Here is a 17,945-nt window from a genome sequence, read left to right on the forward strand (position 1 = left end):
TCAGTGAGTATGCTACACCCGGGGGCTCTTCAGACCTCAGAGGCTCGCGCAGGGGGAAACGTTCCGGGGTCTCCGTCACACCGCTAGTGCAAAACGCCCTGCACAGTTGTCTGTCTAGTGCAGTGGTTCCCAACCATGGGGGTAGTTACCTCCTAAAAGGAAAAATGAAACTTTCCGAGCGGTTAACTGTGTTTCCATCATTAAACTTAATTATTTTTAAAAGTTCATTACTATTATTACTATTATCACTATTTTGCAGGACTGTAATACTTACCACATGAAATAGTTGTAATTACATTTCTTTGCTTTTCAAATACTAGCATAAACGCGTAACACAATGTGGTGCAAGTTATAGCTTGTGAAACGAATCTATGTATAGCATAGTCCATGCACTATGCACGTACTTTGTACCATGCATCTATGACCGTAAAATTGAGACACATATCTCAAATATGCTCAAATATCTAATGAAAATACTTTGCCCGAGATGTAGGTAGTTCCCACATTCGCACAGTAAACGAACAAACTGACGGCATAACAAAATAGTAAATATCTTTAATAGTTACTACACTGCTGTAGGGGCCACACGGCCAACGAGAAACAGATGTAAGGAAGACGACAAAACGGGCTTGGTTATCTATCTGCTTTCTGCAATTTCATTGTGCCCTCTTCTAGTGGGCGACTTATACGGTCTTTGTGACAACCGACGCAATGAAGTCTGAAGTTAGTGCACTAGCAGGCGGGTATCCGACGAGCTTTGTGACTAGATTAAAGAGTGTCTATCAAAAAAAACACAGCACATCGTTCTTAATGGATATCATTTCATACGTAAAAGCAGCTCCGCATATACCCTGAGCAAGGTTACGGGTCCACCGCTTTTCGTAGTAATGTATACAGGGCATTTACATAAAGACGTGTCGTATTTTCGTCCAAGAGATAGTATTGGTCAAAACTAGATGTTAGGTCTCTATAATTATTTGTCCGCAAACCAAAGCCTGTTGAGTTATTGGCCGTCTTACTTATGGCCAGTAATATGTATCATATATCGACAAAAGGACCTTCGCCTACACTGCCTGATGTAAACAAGACTGGCAAATTAGGCAGCTATCACTGAACGACAGTCCCAGAGCTTCTCCAGAAGTCATACGGACAAATCGTGTATGACTTACCAATTGGCATCTATCCACAATTCGAAACACTGAGTGGGAAGTATAATAAATGTTGAAAGGAGTCTACTGGGGTACACTCATATGTGGTATCCGACTGTTGTAATGATATTAATGTAAACTAACATTGAACTATTATGTCGTAAACGACATGTGTCTCTGATAGGCTCTATAAAGCAGATCGCTGATTTTGCACGACCGCAGAGTCAAAGATACTGCTTCTGGTATGAGATTGTAGTGTTGGATTAAGAGAGCGCTTGGCGCACAGCAGTGATTGTGTTTCAGTACGTGACCAGAAGAGGATGCAGTGGGCACTTTTTGTGCTGTGCTCTGCAGAGCCACCAAGTGTTAGACCATGTTGTAGGAATTTTCTCATACCAATGCTTTGTGTTACACCGCATGTAAAATAGGTAGTTAAAAATGAGTGATTTTTTAATGAAATCTAAAGTGAAATGATGAAAAGTAAATTTAATTCTGACTAGAAAGGATTATTGGACCGATATTACAAAGAAGCTTTAGAAGTACATGTATTACTGGAAATATAAATGTGGAAGCAGAAGTATTCTCGCATTTAAAGCAAAGAAATTAATTTTATTACTTTCCTTTTGCCAGCGCGACAGTGTAGATTAGTTAATTGGTAACAGTAAGTTGTATGTTGAGTAACCCCAGAATGCACGCAACCAGATTTGATGTATAGGCCAATTAGATATTACCCATTTGTAATGTTACTAAGATTTGTTAACACACGTATACGTAATTTGATGATTCATCTTTATGCTTTTTAGTGATGTTATATAATACTTAGTGTACAAATCTCATTGTCTGTGACTACGTCAGCAAAGAAAGGTTTTCATTCAGTATGAAGGATGTAATTTTTTTGAGAACTGTAATTTCAGTTGTCAGATGTTTTGAAAAGCCACACTTCGAATACAACTTTACTACTGAAAAAGTCAGTGTTAATAATTCATCCAAGTCACTACTGCCTCCCTGTCCAGGTCATATGCTTTTCAAAGACATGGAATTTTTCTTAAATATTTTCATTCATCAGCCAAAAGAATTCCATGTACATTTCAAAGTATTGCACACTGCTGAGCCTGTAGCTAGTATATTTTATGCTTCTTCATGAGAGAGCAGAATATAACCTGTTCCACCGTTGCTGCCTTAGAGGTAAAACACTATTACTTATTTGTTATGTGCACAGGGACCAAAGTGATCAGTCCTGAACAGGACCAGAGGGTTCAGTACTAAGTTGCCGAATGTATTTTGCAGTGACTGTGTTTCTATATTGGTACTGAGAGTTGCATTGCCGAATCAGTTCGTATAAAGTTTTGCTAACAGCAACATAGACTAAGCACACCACTTGCAGTTACAATACGAAACACGAGAAGTCCAGTTTTGTATGCATTCCCTGTTCAGGCATTTATTTACCTGTTTCAATAATTAAAAAAAAAAAATGTTACAATGTGACCTGGTGAAGTTATTTATCACCTCAAGTCATAACGGTACACCTAAGCCCATAATACTTGCATAGTTAAAGGTGTAAAGGTTTTTCTGAGTATCGACGCAAGCTTAAGGAACAACCCGAAGTTATTTAGAAACAGCTGTAACGCTACGCTCCGTCTAAAGTCCGTACCGGCGCCTCACGTCCATTACCAACGCCACCCCTCCCCTCTCCTTCTCTTTTCACTTCCTGTTAATCACAGGGCAATACAAAGAACAATACTTGGCTCGGCCACGTCGCTCGGCGGCAATACATTAACAGTATCCCGACGACGGAGAGGCACAATGCACAGACAGGCTCGAGGAAGACTCGGGAACCTGATCTGACTTGACTCCACCGGTCATGGGTGTACGAAAGCTCACAACGAAGGGGAAGGGAAAGACAAAGAAGACCATGTGCACGAACTGTTTCACCTTCCACGGGGAGTACCTCACTGGCGTAACAACAAATACCTGCTGGAGACACTGTTTTAAGTCGCGATGCATTTGAGGAAAATTCGCCACGGTGCCTCTCATATTTCCTGTTAAACTGACCGCTGAAGATTCTGCTTGCTTTTCAGTTACTTTTAGTGCTAATAAGCTGTGATTACAATCTTGCTAGCACATAAAATGAAGAAAACCCATTGCTTGCCGGTCAAATAGTTCAAACAACATTCCGAATCATTTACGTACGCTGTCGTATTTGTTAATACATTTTGCTGTATGGACATACGACGATCACCTTAAACAATACATATATATATGATGTCTCACCTAAGAGTCGTCAGGTGCATTCCCTCTTGTGCTTCATCAGACATTTATAATTTTGTTTTTGCATTGTGTAGCTGCAGTCAGCCTAAGCAAATAGTGCTAATCATGTGTTTCACGCAACGTCCAGTGTCGACGGAGAGCGTTGGTTTGTTGCCCGTTACAAACAAAATTGCTTTTAAAGCGGAATTCTATGTGCCGATTCGATACAGCGGCTATTGATAAGTCTAGTGCACTATCTGTGTTATCGACGTGTATTAACAGGGACAGTGAAACTCTTAACAACCACCAGCGACAGCACTGCCCTGGTACGCGCCGACTACTACCGCCAACCACGTAGCGCTGCTGAGTCTCTGCTAGATTGCTGTTTATTCTTCATGGTTTACTATCCCTGTTAATATGTATCGATAAAACAAATATTGGACTAATTTTGGAGATCTCCATCCAATGGACAAGTAAAATACCGATTTAAAAATAATTTGGTTTCTGATGAGTAACAAACTCATGCTTTCTGTTGAGACGGAGTCGCATCATAAACGTGACGACCAACAATTGTTTCGACTGACTCCAGCACTGTGAGAAAAAAAAAGTCTCTGCCGAAACACCAGAGAAAGTGTGCCTCACCACTCTTAGGAGTGAACCTGGTAAAGTTATTTATCACCTCAAGTATATACACCACACTGCAGTCAGTTATTCTATGCGGAGAAGATTGCCTCAATTTCTCCTCATTATGCTAAAGTTTAAACGGACCAATTTTGAAACCAAGACAGAAGGTTTGAAATGGAGACAAGTCATCCGAGGTGTAAAACATAATCTAGCCATTAAAAATCATTTAATGTAGGTAACTACGAACCTCAAGGTAGCTACCGCATTTCAGACTCGTTTGCCTATGGTACCAGCTAAGAACCTGACCTAAGCAATGTTTGACAAGCGCTTACGAGGGTCGTGGACTCATGTTCAACACCCGAAAGATACTTTCTGTAGTTTGTAATGTGGTCTTAGCGGCTACACAAGTGATGGCGTGGCATTACGAGATGTGGAAGAATTTCCTTAAGTTGGTGTTCATCTTTCGACAACTGCAAACGTAAGTGGCGAAACACAACGTTGTCATTTTATCTTGATCGACGGCACCCTCGTAAATGGTTCTAAACCATTTACATAATATGCATTACATGCATTATAAAACACCACCACCCTGATAAAAACTATTATTGTGAAACCAATCGAATCAATTCTAACAGTTAGGATGATCTCTCCAGCATGTGTGGTTCTGCACATTTATCTACTTGAGCACACTTGAGTAAGTATCACCCGCCCTTAGGAGAATCCTAGGAGTAAATTGGAAAGAAGAGGCCACCAGTAACAGTGTCCCCGAAGAAGCTACTGCGACGAAGGTTTACACTGTCATGGAATATGTACCTTGACGGCATGGCTACGTTACTCTCAAGGGCTGTATGCAAATAAGAGCGCAGAAAGTGGACAATGACGGTTGGCTGAGCAGAAACTGAGCACTTTTAGCGTAAAAAACTATGACAGGAAGACGCCAAAAGAAACGAATGGGGCCAACCTCCAGTGTCCATGAACTGTGTCAGCATTACGGAAAATAAGTTTCCTTTAATTTAAGTCTATGGTCACAAACTTTTTGTTAACAGATTACCGGTTTCGGTCTATAATGACGATCATCAGATCTGCTTTATCAGATCAGATCTGCAGCCACTATGGCTGCAGTACATTAGGACTTTGCTTTTATAAAACAGATCTGACGAAGGTCATTATAGACCGAAACCACTAATCTGTTAACAAAACGTTTGTGTACATAGACGTAAATTTAAGGAAACTTATTGTATATATAGTTCACTGTTTTATTCGTGACAATGTCGCAGCTTGTGAAATTGTGGAAAATTTATGGAGCTCCAAAAGTAGTTTCTTTAGTCACCAGAAAACCTGCACCATGAAACTCTTAAAGATACCATAGCTGGAAAAAACAACACACTAAACAGCGACCGACAACATACTCCATAATTATTCATCGTCATCAAGAAACCCAAAAAAAGTAACAAATACAGACCTCATTCGTATCTGCCTTTGGAACAATCATCTAGAAACAACAACACAACACACGCGCCTGGGACAGTAACACAGATGAAAGACGTTGGAGTCCCGTTGGCTCTGAAGCACTAACCACAACCTGAGGTGTTTTAACTACTTCTCTACCGTTGTTGCTAACCTACAGTACGATTTAAGTTAACTGGCAGTTGACAGCGGGGGCGATGGTCTGATCGCGCTGGCAACACACCAATGACAGTCTGGCGTTGTCAGCACCCATCGTGTTGCCACTTCCAATGACAGCATTATGCCTGCTAGTTTTCTATTAGTATTAATGACATTTCTGGAGACTGGAAATTTCCTGTGAAGGAACCAAAATACACTCCTGGAAATGGAAAAAAGAACACATTGACACCGGTGTGTCAGACCCACCATACTTGCTCCGGACACTGCGAGAGGGCTGTACAAGCAATGATCACACGCACGGCACAGCGGACACACCAGGAACCGCGGTGTTGGGCGTCGAATGGCGCTAGCTGCGCAGCATTTGTGCACCGCCGCCGTCAGTGTCAGCCAGTTTGCCGTGGCATACGGAGCTCCATCGCAGTCTTTAACACTGGTAGCATGCCGCGACAGCGTGGACGTGAACCGTATGTGCAGTTGACGGACTTTGAGCGAGGGCGTATAGTGGGCATGCGGGAGGCCGGGTGGACGTACCGCCGAATTTCTCAACACGTGGGGCGTGAGGTCTCCACAGTACATCGATGTTGTCGCCAGTGGTCGGCGGAAGGTGCACGTGCCCGTCGACCTGGGACCGGACCGCAGCGACGCACGGATGCACGCCAAGACCGTAGGATCCTACGCAGTGCCGTAGGGGACCGCACCGCCACTTCCCAGCAAATTAGGGACACTGTTGCTCCTGGGGTATCGGCGAGGACCATTCGCAAGCGTCTCCATGAAGCTGGGCTACGGTACCGCACACCGTTAGGCCGTCTTCCGCCCACGCCCCAACATCGTGCAGCCCGCCTCCAGTGGTGTCGCGACAGGCGTGAATGGAGGGACGAATGGAGACGTGTCGTCTTCAGCGATGAGAGTCGCTTCTGCCTTGGTGTCAATGATGGTCGTATGCGTGTTTGGCGCCGTGCAGGTGAGCGCCACAATCAGGACTGCATACGACCGAGGCACACAGGGCCAACACCCGGCATCATGGTGTGGGGAGCGATCTCCTACACTGGCCGTACACCACTGGTGATCATCGAGGGGACACTGAATAGTGCACGGTACATCCAAACCGTCATCGAACCCATCGTTCTACCATTCCTAGACCGGCAAGGGAACTTGCTGTTCCAACAGGACAATGCACGTCCGCATGTATCCCGTGCCACCCAACGTGCTCTAGAAGGTGTAAGTCAACTACCCTGGCCAGCAAGATCTCCGGATCTGTCCCCCATTGAGCATGTTTGGGACTGGATGAAGCGTCGTCTCACGCGGTCTGCACGTCCAGCACGAACGCTGGTCCAACTGAGGCGCCAGGTGGAAATGGTATGGCAAGCCGTTCCACAGGACTACATCCAGCATCTCTACGATCGTCTCCATGGGAGAATAGCAGCCTGCATTGCTGCGAAAGGTGGATATACACTGTACTAGTGCCGACATTGTGCATGCTCTGTTGCCTGTGTCTATGTGCCTGTGGTTCTGTCAGTGTGATCATGTGATGTATCTGACCCCAGGAATGTGTCAATAAAGTTTCCCCTTCCTGGGACAATGAATTCACGGTGTTCTTATTTCAATTTCCAGGAGTGTATATTCTGAAAACAACAGTTGTTTGAAACATAGTTCGTCCATGAGAGAGGAAGCAGTAGATACGGGCGCCCAGGTAGATACCGGGTTCCTTGACTTCCCAAAGATATTCGATACAGTTTCACACTTCCACCTAATGCAAAAATACTAGCGTCTGGAATATCAGACCAACTGTGTGACTGGACTGAAGAGTGCCTAGCAAACGTAACACACCAGGTCATTCTCAACGGAGAGAAGTCTTCGTGCATGAAGATCTACAGAGGATCGATGCCTGTTGCAGGGAATGGCAACTGTCTAACATAAGCAGATGTACTGCGAATACTAAACAGGAAGACCCTTTAATGTATGTTTACAAAACTGCACAATAATCACTGGAAGCAGATACTTCCATAAAATATCTAGAAATATACGTCCGGAGCGATCTGAAGTGGAACGACCACATAAAAGTAATCGCCAGTAAGGCGGATGGCAGACAGATTCTTTGGAAGAATCCTCAGGAAATTTAGGCCAACAACAGAGGAAGCAGTTTACAAAAGGCGTGTTCGACTAATACTTGAATATTGCTCGTCCGTATGGGATCCGCGACAGACAAGAGGAAGTAAGGAAGATCCAAAGAAGAGCAGCACGTTTCGTTACAGGTTCATTTAGTAAGTACGAAAATGTCACGGATATGGTTAACGAAGTTCAGTGGCAGACGCTGCAAGAGAGGCGTTCTGCACACATTGTGTACTGTTGAAGTTCTGAGAGCGTACATTGCTAAAAAGAGTCAACCAGAATATTGCTTCCTCCTATGTGTATCTCGAGAAAGAGCTTGAAGATAAAAATCAAGAGATTCGAGCCTACACGGAGGCTTCCCGCGAGCCATAAGCGACTGGGACAGGAAAAAGGAGAAGCGACAATGGTACACACCATAAGGTGGCTTCCGGAGTGTAGGTGCACAATCGTTTGCAGTCGCCAAAATTTCACCTGCTTCAAGAGAAAAGCATAACCTCAGCCCAAATTAAAATTATGGACATATTTCAGACATTCCTCGAGACACTACAGAGGCCTATACCATACGTGAATGTCACATTTCTTTACATTATTTTTGTGGGAGTCAGACTTTCTGTAACTGGGAAGACCAGAGAGCTATGTCGGCTGCCTGCACACAATAAGCGTCGAGAGAACTGCGCAACTTTGGACCTCAAACGCGAGACTCCAACAAATTTAAATCGCACTATAACATGCTCACATAATAAAGAATCACGCATCCTTCCGTATAACATTTTACGTTTAAATATAGCTAACTTCACGTCGGCGAGCTATGAGACGAATGTTTCACGGCTCTTTTTTCTCCGTCACGGACAAAAAACCCACATGAACAAAAAAGGACACGTCATTAAGCCGACGAAACTAACTTACTCATGGTACTCTGTCGACACGCAAAATGGGACATTAACAGTGCTTACGACTAATTTTACTCACAAATGAGCCATCCTACGCGGAAGCAAACTAGTCCAGAGATTGGAAAACAAAGACGGTGTCAATATAGCGTCCCATACGATTTTATAATACTGTTTATTAAAGGTGTTAACAAATGACAGCGGATCTGTGGAAGCAAACGCTGTCTATACGACTTCTTCGTTCGCTACCCTGCCGTACTGACCGCTAAACACCTGCGAACTGGTATCTCAGTCATATTTATTAATGAAAATCCGATGAAGTCTTCCGCTGCCTCGTTAATGGAACTGAATACAAACGCTGAACAGTGCCAAAATGTAAAATTTCCTTTACCCTGTATTCATACAGAGTTGTAACGAAGCAGTACCGGTGATGAAATTCCGAAAATAAATATTCTGGACACGGCTTTAGTCATTTTAACGTCTCTGCTGCTCTCGTTTTCTTAATGTTCCGTCAAAACAGACAGACTAGACTGTTGTGTCAGTTCTTCCACGAAATGCTCTTTATTCCGCTCAGTCAGACTAACGCACGGCACAGCCTATTTGCGCAACTGTTCCTCTTGTGCCATCGTACAGCACGAACACAAAAGGGACTCAAGGTATTGGTTACGCAGTGTTTCAGAGAGATGTGTGTAACGATCTTCAATGGACAGAACAACACTTTGCACATTGTGCGGCTGCAGATAAATATTAAGAGTGGATTACCCCTGTGGTCTAACGGCTTTGAAGCGAACTTTCAAAGTTCAGTATTGCCAGAGTATTATCGACAGCGGATGAAAAACTCTGCAAATATTTTAACACCTACGACGTTTTACAGCTTTTTCGACGTAGTGTAATACCCAGAAAAAGGAACACATTTTCGCTTCGATAAATTTGAAGGCAGATAACTGAGGCGTTTCAGTTCACTACATTCGTTTGTGTGTAAGGCAAGGCATTGGATGGAGGGGGGGGTGGCGGGGAATATATATATATATATATATATATATATATATATATATATATATATATATATACACACACACACACACACACACACACACACACAAACACAAACACACAAACGCGCGCGCGCAGGAAGAGAGGGAACGAATAGCATAAATCTAAATGTGTATCTGCTGCACGAAGGGAACTAGTGGCAAAGCAATAAGCAGAGAATATTTGCTACGTTACTTGGGAACGAATATTTTAACGTACTACTTGAGGTTTTACGTTTATGTATGTATGTATGTTAGAGCAGTAATTATGATTTAAGTAACGAAGAACTGTTCTAGTTACGTTGTTTTTCACGCACAACGTGTTTCGAGAGTTGATTCTCGTCTTCAAGTGCATTTGTTTACATAAATATTTTTTGTGCTGTCTGCGTGTATGATTTTCATCCTTTCTTGCTCTTCATTATTTGAATCATTACTGACAGTTGCAGCCTTTCAAAAAAGTCTATTGCGATAAATGAAATGAAATTAAGATTTAAATGAATAATTTGTTATGCGTTGTTTGTTGCTGAGCACTATTTAAATTTATGATCGGTCTTTAGCTTTTATGGTCACCATGGGATCTCAACGTTTATAAAGGTACATATTAGGAAATACCTGCACTCGGATGCTCAAGATCAGCATCGTACATCACTAGTAGATAATTCACTCTGGACAGCGCACGTATTAAGGGAGTAGAGTGGGGAAGGCTGTTCCGTCATTACGAGTTGCGTGTGTAACAGTTCCAAAGACAAGATCTAGTGAGTCTCGTTAAAGGTAGAAATTTCTCACAGAGCTAAATATTCTACGAGAAAACAGATCTTACGATAGTCACAAAAGGTATAAACTGGTGGCAGCGCTGAATATTTTATGAGAAAAATAACTACGATTGCATTACGATTTCTCAGCAAAAGACATTAATCCACTGCTTCGTTCGTTCACTGGCGTTGTGTCGGATAACGTTGTGGAAGCTGCACAATATTTCAGCTGCTCGTCATCTTTATGTGCTTACTGACGTGTTGCTGAAATGGCTCGCCAGTATATTCGCTGACTCGCTAGAAAAGCGCAGGAGACAAGGGATGGGGCTATAACGTCATTGTAGACGAATCATAGAGCATGGAGACATCCAGTGCCCCCTGCAGGAGAAACGAACGTATATACAATGATTTGTTTCGTAGTTTGTTGCCGTGAGCTTGTTATGTATAGCACTGGAGAAGCAAGGAAACTATAATTCTTATAAATGCGACTTGAATATGAGCAGGACTGTGGTCAAAAGTGATGTCTACAAGGATCACAATGTGAAAAGTATGGTTGGGAAGCAATAGCCTATGAGTTCGGAATCACGCCTGATGAAGCAGACAATAAATTCACAAGTCTTCGACATGGGACAAGACGGGGGCGCAAGTGCTTCTTCGTCCAAGTGATTTGCATTTGATACCAGGAGTTTCGTACTATCTCGATATGTATCTGAAGCAAGAATTTATAGTGAAAACGGTGCCCATGCTGCAAGGAGACATTCCATTGGGAAAGCGATAGACCCTGATTTCAGACGTAAACACGTGACCGCAAGCGCCTAGGCGGCGTTTAAGATCGAGCCGAGCGTGTTTTAACACCTAAGATCGATTTCACAGGAGCACATGGGGAGCTAGTTCACCTCTCCACAGATGGCTGTCTCTTTGAGACATGGAAAGCCCGAGCAGAGAGATGTGCTGCTTCCCGACGGGAAAAACCCGGCCAGTTGAAGGGGGGCAATGGATACCTTCTAATGATCGCAATTGCGAAATGGAAAAATAAACTTATTCAGAAATTAGTAACTGTTGATCCCCATGTGTCACTCAGGAGCTATTAGGCTCACCTTAAGCAAAAAAGGAGACGATTGGGCGTGTGAAGACGCGCTTTCGATATCTGTATTAGTTTGTAAATTACGTATCATGTATATTATCTGAACCATAAAAGCAAATATCTCGGAATCGCATTGTGCGATTACAACAAACAAGGTTTCTACGGATAAATCCCCTAGATCTGTATCGAACAATCATAGTAGACTCACTGAAAGTTTACACATTTTGAAATGACACATTGAAATGTGCATTTCGCTCAGTAAAAACCGTTTTTATTGCTAAATAACTATAAAAATACTAAAAGTTGGGGCAGCGCTATAAACTAGAAGAAGAAAATTATTAAGAGGTATTGTTAAAATTATTTATTGATACTTACTCCTAAAAATCTGAAAAACAAAGTAAAGCCACATAACGTGTTATTTATAAAGAAACTATGCCGAATAGAAGAAAAAGAATGGTAGCATGAGATTTTTGGGAAAATTTCCGTATAAACCGATGTATGTTAAATGCTGAAAATACGAATTTCAGTAACTGTCTTATTAAGTTGTTGATTTGACTTCAGCTGTCGTAGACCGAGGGTTTATGAGGGCGGCGGCCATCTTTAAACGGGGAGTTCGGTATAAACACATCTTGCGGTCAGCCTCTGTGAGTCGTCGTGTTTGAGGAACGGCAACATAGCCGCAGTGTGTGAGCGCTGTATAAGTAGTCGTTGGTCGTTTGTAGGAATTTTTTTTTTTTCCGGTTTCTTGTAAGCGTCCAATACAGACTTAGAGAATTTCGTGGTGTGTCGATTGCAGGTAGTGCAAGCTCGTGGCAACTTAATTTTAGGCTGTTGCACCCCGCTACAAGTTGGACTTGAGGTAATTTTCGTGATAAGCCAGTGTGGGACTTGTAATGTAAATGGTTCTGTGGAAATTTAAAGATTTTCTTGGGTAATTTCACAGTATTTATCGTGAATTAGGTGACAGCCTCCACTACACACAGACCATAGATCGAACTGCGTTGTCAAGGATAAACGGTGAATTATATTTTTTTTTTCGTTTTTAATGGAGAAGCAATGAAGTTCAGTTACAAAAAAACTTTAACCAACTGTGAGTGCGTTTCTAATTTCTAGCGTAACAATTTCTGCCTGCATTTATTTAAAAATATTTTTGATACATTGCAACAGGTTCGAGTTGGCGCCGTTAGACATAAAACGCAGCTGCATTAGAAAGTCCAGCCATATCCTACGGAGGCGCATTGAGCTGTATAGTGCTCAGTTGTGTGTGGGTGATATTTTCGTGCATTAGCACTTGGGGACTCCGAGCTGATTTCTACAGGAAAGGTGAACTGACCTACTAATTTTGGCAAATTTTACAGCGTTAGCAGAAGTCCGTGGTATGGTCGCAGTGCTGATGCAAAAATAATAAAAATTCTATTCATATTTCAAACTTTCCTTAATGACGTCTTTCAGTCCTCCTTCCGAAACACTGGAGTTCACGGTTCTCTGAGGTTTATTGAACATTAATAGACTTTAAAGAGGTATATCAAACTTCTATACGAATTACCACTAGCTAATAGCCGAAGTGTGAACTACAAAAATGGATACAAAGGAACGTCACTAAGGGTAACGTCTGTACAAGGTGACTTTTTTCCTTTAGGTTTTATACATTATACTAACTTTAAACGCAAGGAAAGTTTTCATATTGCAAAGCATACTGCATACGACGAACTGGGATAGTTAAAATAAAATTACATAAAGAAGATAAGCAAGCGGAAAGCTAAAATGTCAGGGGCGTAGAAGGCGCAAGTCGTATCGCTTGGTTACAAATCGGAGGACAAAATGTCGCTCTGAATGTGCCACGTCACTCGATGCATAATTCACGTTTACAGTGGTGGCCACGTGTTGGACAACTGCTAACTGCAGCGAAACAGGAAAGCTCCACTCCGGAGAGTCCCGCACTCGTAATTGGCCGCTACTCTTCCCGCCAGCGGGCGACAAACATTTACCGAACCCTCCAGCGTTCCCAGCGCATATACACAGCCTCTCCGCGGGCCCCAGCAGGTGCACAAAGGTTTCTCGTTACTCCTACGCGGGGGTGAGTGGGCCATCCACGTATTGGCTGCAACCGGCAGCGCTGCGGCGCGCCAGATAGCGCGCGCTGTCTCCATTCACCGGCCACGCCTGCTTACTTTCCATTATCACCAGCTCGCCATTCTCCCCATCCCACGTGCTTTCACGCGCCACCATCACGGGCTCGTTTTCTTCCGCCAATCGAAAGGGACACGTAAAAAAACAGAGCTTTTCATTCCTGCCGCCCCGGGTGAAATTAGTTCCTGTCACTGCTGCAGCTTTCCAACAGACGCCGGGTTTCTCTAACCATAGCAGTGTGTTACACCAACTTGTTTTAAAACCTAAAAACAGCACTACATTTCCAGACACACTCGAGAAACGGCAAGATGTTCTATTCCGATACAAATCCCATCAGGCGCCAGTAAAGCTGAGCATTCTTTTTTCTCGTTGGTCTTGTGACTGGTATGACGCGGCCTGCCACGATTTCCAATACGGTGCCAAACTCTCCAACTAAAACAGCACTTACGTGCAGCCAGTGTCGTCAATTATGTGTCTGACGTATTCATATATCAACCTTATGCTCTCCACAGGTGCCATGCTAGTTACTCCCTGATGTCTTAACACACTACCGGCGATTAAAACTGCTACATCAAGAAGAAATGCAGATGATAAACGAGTATTCATTGGACAAATATACTAGAACTGACATGTGATTACATTTTCACGCAATTTGGGTGCATAGCTCCTGAGAAATCAGTACCCAGAACAACCACCTCTGGCCGCAATAACGGCCTTGATATGCCTGGGCATTGAGTCAAACAGACCCAGGACGGCGTGTATAAACACAGCTGCTCATGCAGCTTCAACACGATACCACAGTTCACCAAGAGTAGTCACTGGCGTATTGTGACGAGCCAGCTGCTCGGCCACCAAGACGTTTTCAATTGGTGAGAGATCTGGAGAATGTGCTGGCCAGGGCAGCAGTCGAACATTTTCTGTATTCAGAAAGGCCCGTACGGGACCTGCAACATGCGGTCGTGCATTATCCTGCTGAAATGTAGGGTTTCGCAGGGATCGAATGAAGGGTAGAGCCACGGGTCGTAACACATGCGAAATGTAATGTCCACTGTTCAAAGTGCCGTCAATGCGAACAAGAGGTGATCGAGACGTGTAACTAATGGCACCGCATACCATCACGCCGGGTGATACGCCAGTATGGCGATGACGAATACACGCTTCCAGTGTGCGCTCACCGCGATTTAGCCAACACGGATGCGACCATCGTGAAGCTGTAAACAGAACCTGGATTCATCCGAAAAAAAGACTTTTTGCCATTCGTTCACCCATGTTCGTCGCTGAGTACACCATCGCAGGCGCTCCTGTCTGTGATGCAGCGGCAAGGGTAACCGCAGCCATTGTCTCCGAGCTGATAGTCCGTGCTGCTGCACATGTCGAACTGTTCGTGCAGATGGTTGTTGACTTGCAAACCTCCCGATCTGTTGACTCGGGGATCGAGATGTGGCTGCACGATCCTTACAGCCTTGCGGATAAGATGCCTGTCATCTCGACTGCTAGTGATACGAGGCCGTTGGGATGCAGCACGGCGTTCCGTATTACCCTCCTGAACCCACCGATTCCATATTCTGCTAACAGTCATTGGATCTCGACCAACGCGAGCAGCAATGTCACGATACGATAAACCGCAATCGCGGTAGGCTACAATCCGACCTTTATCAAAGTCGGAAACGTGATGGTACGCATTTCTCCTCCTTACACGAGGCATCACAACAACGTTTCACCAGGCAACGCCGGTCAACTGTTGTTTGTGTATGAGAAATCGGTTGGAAACTTTGCTCATGTCAGCACGTTGTAGGTGTCGCCACCGGCGCCAACCTTGTTTGAATGTTCTGAAATCTAATTATTTGCATATGACAGCATCTTCTTCCTGTCGGTTATATTTCGCGTCTGTAGCACGTCATCTTCGTGGTGTAGCAATTTTAATGGCCAGTAGTGTACATGTCCTATCACACTGTCCCTCCTTATCTTTTCTTCGCCATTTCTGCGAACCTCCTGATCTCTTATCATTTCACTCAATTTTCAACATCCTTCAATGGCATCAAATCACAAATTCTTCAATTCTCTTTTCCAAGTTTCTCTCAGTCCATGAATCAATTGCATAGACTACTGTTCTCTAAACGCGTACTCTCAGGAGTATCTTATCGGTGGACTTCTTTTCATAGAGGATACGCTCTTTGTCTATGTTGTCTACAGTGTGATTGTAACACTAAACTTTCACCGCTTAAGACGGCTTCCGTCAAAAACAAATGATCCTAGGGCAATGAAACTTTGGGGAAACATCTGTAAGGTTATGCGGAAGAGAAATAATGAAAGAAGCATTTTAATTTCCACACGAGAGAGTAACATTTGTTAATTGTGTATCACGTTTACGTTCCTTGTTACAGATGCTGCTCAATGTGACGACCATCTACATCCACGAGAGTCTGGAACGGCACTGGAGATACCATTTCACAACTATTTGCAGTACTTTTCGATCAGTGGACCATGAAGGAAGTAATTTGTTCTAAGATTTATGACAATTCACCGTCACCCTCTCCCTGCAGCAGTTCCCAAATCGCCACTTAATTTGAACGTCCGAATCGTGTTATTCAACCGCAGTGCCGAAAAAGGAGCTCTCGATATTCCTTTAATGCGTCGAAACTCCCGAAGAGTAGCAGCAGTACCGCTGCTTTGACAAAGCAGCTTTACAACTAACGCCCTGATCACCTTGTCCACACCCACGTTAACTGTCTGCAACTGTAATGAACACCGATGCGTCTTTCAACGGTACATCTACATCTACATCGTTACTCTGCAAATCACATTTAAGTGCGTGGCAGAGGGTTCATCGAACCACCTTCACAATTCTCTATTATTCCAATCTCGTATAGCGCGAGGAAACAATGAACGCCTATAACTTTCCGTACGAGCTCTGATTTCCGTTATTTTATCGTGGTGATCGTTCCGCCCTATGTAGGTCGGCGTCAACAAAATATTTTCGCATTCGGAGGAGAAAGTTGGTGATTGAAATTTCGTGAGAAGATTCCGTCGCAACAAAAACGCCTCAATTTTAATGATTTCCAGCCTAAATCCTGTATCATTTCTGTGACACTCTCTCCCGTATTTCGCGATAGTACAAAACGTGCTGCCTTTCTTTGGACTTTTTCGATGTACTCCGTCATTCTTACCTGGTAAGGATCCCACACCGCGCAGCAGTATTCTAAAAGATGACGGACATGCGTAGTGTAGGCAGTCTCCTTAGTAGGTCTGTTACATTTTCTAAGTGTCCTGCCAATAAAACGCAGCCTTTGGTTAGGCTTCCCCCACAACATTTTTAATGTGGCGTAAGATTTCCGGCCCCTAACGGGAAGTCATGACACTAACGCTACTAATAACGCAAATCGTGCAGCGTACAGTCTGAACATCATTCTTATGAAGTTCTTTATCCTCACGGTAAATAGTCTTCTGTCTACACTGGATCAAGCAGAGGAAATTTAATTAAAGCCACCCTTTACTTCCTATATCCTCCTCGCTTTGTCTTGCATAAGTTTGCTTCCAACGTGATAGAGTTCTTTCACTTTGTCTACTTTGTAGTCCTCAATTGTGGCGTTAATTTAATCGCGAATTTCATTTCTGATACTCCTCACACCTTTCATCTTCCTTGCGATCTGTCTCAAACCATATTCTGTGCATATTAAATTCCTCATTCCTTTCAACAACTACGGTAAACCTTCCTTGCTCTCAATGAGAATGGCACTGTCATCAATTTATCACTGCTATCCTTTCACCATGAATTTTAATCTGACTCCAGCACCTTTCTTTTACTTCCGTCTTTCTTAGACGTACAGTGCCTTTTCTGTAGCATAGAAATGGTTCTATAAGATTCTTCTTCCAGTTTCGGAATTTGCACAAGCTTGGCAGTCATCCGTGCTTGATTCAGCAGTTATGTATCCGTCATTCGACGACATTCGCGTCGCAAGATAGTCGCTTGAAATCATGGTGGGAAGAAACGTTTGTACGTCTGTCTTTGAATTCGCGTCACTTTTGTTGCATGCCCTTAAGAAGCTGGTGTATCTTTCTCCAACAGAGACGCGGCGCTAATACATAATTTGCCCAAATGGGTGAGGAAAGGCAGGTAAAAAATAAAGCCAGGATGGACTGTGTACCACACTGCAGATCCTTAACGACACGCCCCGATGCGGTACGAATCTTTTTCATCTCCCTGGTTAATGTGGTGAGTGATAAAGATATATCCGGTAGTCATAGGATGCCTTTGTACTTCCTATCACCCCCTCACCCTTCCCCCTCTCTCCCCCATCCCCTCCCCT

The 17,945-nt window shown here is 43.5% G+C and overlaps 1 protein-coding gene across 2 annotated transcripts in view; it reads right to left on the reverse strand.

Annotated features, from left to right (window-relative positions):
* Nucleotides 1-17,945, reverse strand: part of LOC124776248 (protein FAM43A) — a 604,461-nt gene that overhangs the window by 381,043 nt on the left and 205,473 nt on the right. The window lies entirely within an intron of this gene.

Source organism: Schistocerca piceifrons, chromosome 2, assembly GCF_021461385.2.
Source record: "Schistocerca piceifrons isolate TAMUIC-IGC-003096 chromosome 2, iqSchPice1.1, whole genome shotgun sequence".
Classification (NCBI taxonomy): domain Eukaryota; kingdom Metazoa; phylum Arthropoda; class Insecta; order Orthoptera; family Acrididae; genus Schistocerca; species Schistocerca piceifrons.